Source organism: Chenopodium album, chromosome 6 (genome assembly GCF_948465745.1).
Source record: "Chenopodium album chromosome 6, dcCheAlbu1.1, whole genome shotgun sequence".
In the NCBI taxonomy this organism is placed as follows: Eukaryota; Viridiplantae; Streptophyta; class Magnoliopsida; order Caryophyllales; family Amaranthaceae; genus Chenopodium; species Chenopodium album.
This window is the reverse complement of record NC_137839.1, coordinates 47493931-47498972: the sequence shown is the minus strand read 5'-3', so window position 1 is coordinate 47498972 and position 5042 is coordinate 47493931. Positions and strand designations below refer to the sequence as shown.

The 5042-nt window shown below is 32.3% G+C and overlaps 1 long non-coding RNA gene across 4 annotated transcripts; it reads left to right on the top strand.

The window, feature by feature from the left end:
* Positions 1-226: 226 nt before the first annotated feature.
* Positions 227-3987, top strand: LOC145634870 (uncharacterized). 4 transcript variants are annotated; one of them, XR_014113659.1, is made up of 6 exons: positions 227-470; positions 1723-1761; positions 1878-2244; positions 2318-2443; positions 3143-3245; positions 3694-3987. It is a non-coding gene; the product is annotated as an uncharacterized LOC145634870 (long non-coding RNA). The 4 variants fall into 4 exon arrangements; XR_014113660.1 differs by lacking the exon at positions 3143-3245 and having other exon boundaries at positions 274-470; positions 1953-2244; positions 3711-3987; XR_014113657.1 differs by lacking the exon at positions 3143-3245 and having other exon boundaries at positions 279-470; positions 1953-2244.
* The last annotated feature ends 1055 nt before the right edge of the window (positions 3988-5042 follow it).

The window sequence follows — 5042 nt, the reverse complement described above, 5'->3', positions numbered from 1 at the left end:
TTACACTAGTAGAAAAACTGCTATTTGTAACGCCTTATTTGTAACTGGCGTAAATTATATTAGTTACAACAACAGTATTAGTAACTGACATATATTGTTCTGGTTACAAATAAAATAGCATTAGTAACTAGCATAACCAAGGTCAGTTACAAATAATAGGTCAATGATTGACTGATCAACTATTAGTAATGGACATATAAAAGTCAGTTATAAATAATAAGTCAAACTTTATTGACCGTATTAATTGTAATGGGCTTTACTAAGGTCGGTTACTAATACTAGCACGCACCATTTACATTTCACACTTTTTTTTTTTTTTTGAGAATTCAGTCGCATTGTTTGTTCCTCCCACCTTCACTTTTTTTTTCCCACACATAAACCCGCAAGTCCGCAACTCCCCTCTCCTCAGAAACTGCTCTAAAGCTGCTCTAAAGCTTCTCCAAAAATGGTTCATCAAGAATATTATCAAGGTATGCTCCCAATCTCTACCAAATTTATGTATTTTTTATTAATTAGAAGTGATTATTTGATTATATGAACTAAAAAGAATTCTAGGGTTTGTTTTGAACTTTCTTAATTAGTTTGTTTAGTAGTTTACACTATCAAATTTGCATGAATTTATATCTAAATTATCCATTTGATAGGCGAGTTGGATGAATTTCTAGTTGAATTTGTTAATTTTTTAGGTGAGAATTCATTATCCAGTAATATCGAAGTGGATTTTGATATGTTTGAGTTTTATTTTCGATTTTCCTTTTTATGTTCTAAACTTTATGGAACATTGTTTTTCTATTCGTTATGATTTTTGGCTATAATTTTTGTATTTAATCTGAAGGTTTTAGTGCGTGCGACTGGAAACGTTAGTTTTTGAAGAATTTTAAGCCAAATTTTGAGTTTATTGAGAAATTCTATTGAATCTCGCTGGAACAGTTTAGAGGTCTAACTTCTCTAGGCTCGTTCTCCTTCATTACCAATGATTTTTTGGTAATTTTTTTTTAATTTGGATAGTTTTTTGTCTACTCTTTGCTTGTAAAATTTCAGAATTTTTTGATTTTGTTTGTTATTAATCTGGGTTATTTTTGTAAAACTGGTCAGTTTTGGTTCAATTTGGTATGTGCTTCTGTTTTCGTTCGTTTTTCTTAGAGTTGTGTTGAGATTTTTTCTGTGATATTCCTGTGTGATTGCGGGTGTTTTAAGAGTGTTTCATTCATATAAATTGCATCCTTTCTGCTGCTATACTCTGTGTGGTTTTTTGCTCTAATTTGTTCTATCAATTTCTGAATAGGAACAGGTCATCAATGATCAGTGATTGTGAAAAATATAGCTCTCTTAATGAGATTATTAGTTCTATCAACATCTGATTTACAATCAGCATTACCTATTTTTGTAGAGGAGTCTGACTAAGCAAGTTGTGGTCGTCTTTTCTTCTTGTGAGTTGTGACTTGGTAAAATTCCATTTAGAACTTATTAAATATAATGAGATAGACTTCTTTGATCTCCACCCTCAAAGCAAAATCAGACTAAGAGGGTGACAACATTTTTAAACTTCTGCAAAGCAGATAAAGGCATACTTTTGTGCACTGATCTTGCTTTTGTGGACTTGAAATTCCTTCTGTGGTTAGTATGTTACATGACTGAGTTACTATAATCTTAACAGAACATAGGTTATGGTTTAGTAATAGTTCTTACAGTTGAATTTTCTGTTTTCTTGACTTCTTGTAGGATTGGATTGTACTGTATGATCCTCCAGCTGACCCAAAGGTACGCGATTTTACTAGCTTCCTATATAGCTAGCTTCATTTGATTCGGTTAGTTATACGTTGGCTCTTTTCGTGGGGAAGGTGCAAAGGGTAATGCTTTGCTTTTCCTGATTCCAGAAGAGTTGCAGTATCTTAGTTATTTGGAGGTATGAATATATTCGATAAGCAATAATTAAAGTTTATATGAAGAAGGTGAAGTCAGATGGATGTGGTTTGGACTTAAACTATAGGAACTCAATCACAAATCCTAGTGAAATAGTTTGGAGATAAGCCCCAAAGACTGACTACAAACTATGGGCCGAAACCTCAGTTACGTTAAGTTCTTGGTTATGATAGCCTGCTAGGTATTTCCAGTTGTTTCTTCATGTGTACTCTGCAACCTTTTTTTAGCTCAATATGCAAATTTTTGATGCAGAGTGAGGAGGTACCTGTAAAAGAGTATATTTTCGATACAACAAAGCTGGCAAATGTGTAGTCTCATCTGGTATTGAGCCTTTCTATTTCCTTTTTTTGTTTTCAATTATGAAAGCACCACCTTACATAATGTAATTTTGCAGGATAATTTGGTAACAAATAATAATGACTTGCTCAAATCAGCTAAAGAAGCATACAGGGCCTACTTGATGTCATATGTTTCGCATTCCATGAAAGCTGTTTTCAATGTTCGCCAACTTAAATGATAGGTAATTTTTTTTCTTCTGTATTGTTTAGCATGGGGGTCGACACTGTCCCAGATTATAGACAGGCTTCAATAGATACACTCTGACTACTCTTTGTTGCTGTCAGATAAATAGTATGATATGGATGGTTGCACTATAGTAGCTTAAACTCTTTATTTAGGGGAGAAGGGAACAGAGGAAAATGCCAAAATATTTATTTAGCTATGTATAAATCTAGCATATTCTTCTTGATTCTTGTTGTCATGTTGTCTCTCAAAAACTACAATTGCGGAACTTTTAACTTTAGTGTACTCATAATCAATTTAAATCGAATTTTTTTTTTTTTTTTTTTTTTTTTTTGTAGTAGTAGTCACCTGTTGGTTACCCAACCAAAAACTAAGCTCTACTCTTTTGTTTTATTTGTGTGAAGCACTGAAGCTCTTCTTCTTGAGAAACATTAGTGTGAAGCTCCTTGATACTATTTGTCATTGTCATTTTAGAATCTTAGCTAGTTTGTAGCTTTATTATATTTAAAATTAGTATTAGATTATTATAGAGTAGTTAATTTTCATACTTATTAAATTAGATTTGACCAGGTTTGCAGGTTATATAACCATATAAATTTATCAATATTTGTTTACTAACATGATTTATTTCTTTCGTTAAAAGACATAGAGATTAACTGAAATTCCTAATCCTATATTAACTTCCTTTGTTTTACAGGAATTTTAATTTACAAAAAGTTTGGTATCTATTTTTCCTTCTTGTAATTAGCAGGAAAGTGATGGTTTTATTTGATACTTTGTGCTCTATATCAGATATTGAGGTTAGATCCCATCATTTTGAGCATATACTTTTAAAGTGTAATGTTGCATCTTCCTTAGCCATTTCTATAATTTCTCTTAGTGAGGTGAATGCTCTTGAAGTTGGGTTCTATTTCTGCTTATAGCAATAGGCCAGGTCTTGGTAGAACTTATCTATCGTCTTTGTTGGGTGCATATGGGTGATTTCCCTCATCCCACGAAACTTAATTAGTTTCATTATGTTGTTCCTTGCATGCATCATGAATCGTTAACCTGATTCTATTCACATAACACTTAGACACTCTTAATACTCAATGTCTTGTAATCTTCTTAAGATTCAATAAGTTGAGAAATCCATTATCACTACTTGTGCGCAAATCAAAACTTTTATCTTTGGAACCTTTTAAGATATCCCACGAACTCATATTTTGGAAATTATTTAAGATCGGTCTTTGTGATAACAATTTGCAGGTTGGTTTTGGATGCAGGCTGGGTTCAATATTATTTCAAGCTTCTACAAGCACCTTCAAAAGGGTGAACGACTTAAGAAAGGATGTTTTCTACATGCAATTCTCAGATTGTTTTGTTTTAGAAATCACAATTATGTTCTATTTTTTTTAGTTCCAATCACCTCTTATCATTTTGTTCTTTTAGGATGACATACATGTCCTTTGTAGTTGAAATTAAAGTTGGTGACATTTGTAATTTTCAAGTAAATCATTTTTCATATTTTATAATTGATGATGTAGATCGATGTCGATTAAATTGGACCTTACGTGATTTAGATTAATAATCATTGTATTTATTACTGTATAAAAGTTGGGTTAATAATTTATGGTGCTTCACATTAAAAAATGTAGCGTTGGTAATGGCAGTAGGGGCATCTGCTAGTGCTGCCATTTTAATTTTTTTTTAATAAAATAAAATTATATTCGTAACCGGCATTAAGATTTGCCAGTTACAAATAATACCTAATTGTAACCGGCGTAATTTAATGTCAGTTATGAATAGTATGCTTTTTACCTTGGAAAATAGACTTTTTATACCTGGCGTTATGTTAAGCCAGTTACGAATAGTACATTATTTGTAACTAACATTAGCCGGTTACAAATAATTTTCACTAGTTGTAACGGTGGCATTCGCAACCAACAATGCCAGTTACAAAAAGTCAATTTCGCCAGTTACAAATAACATTTTTTCTACTAGTGTTACAATGATATATTATAAGCTCAATTCCGATGAATTATGATGAAGTTATGGATTAAATTAAATTAGGCCCAATGACCTAGAGGAGGGCTTATTAATTATTATTCCTAAAGTGATTAGGATTGATTTTAGTCTTCTAGGAATATCTAGAAGGTTCTCTTTAATTCTAATAAGATTAGGATTGATAATTATATTTTTTAAAAGATGTTTTATTTAGAATAAAATATATCAAATCTTATTTCGAATTTGCTTGGACGCATAATTACCTACAACCGGTTTGAAAGGTAATTATGCGTGTAAAAGCGTGTTGACTTTGGAACCAGCGCGAGACAACAGAGTCGTCGCCAAGCGTTGATCTTCGTCGTCAGGCGATGAGCTTGTCGTCTAGCGCTGGTTCTTGTCGTTTGCGACAAGAGGTATTTTATTTCGAATATGATTTTTCTTCGATCCCGTGCTATTTTTCTTATAAATAGGGGTCGTATCTCCCTGTTTTCAAAATCATCAACACCTAGAGTTCTCTAATTCTCTGTCTAAAAGCTACAAGCTTTCTCTCTCTCTCTCTCTCTCTCTCTCTCTCTCTCTCTCTCTTCTTTTCTAAAACTTCCCTTTTACAA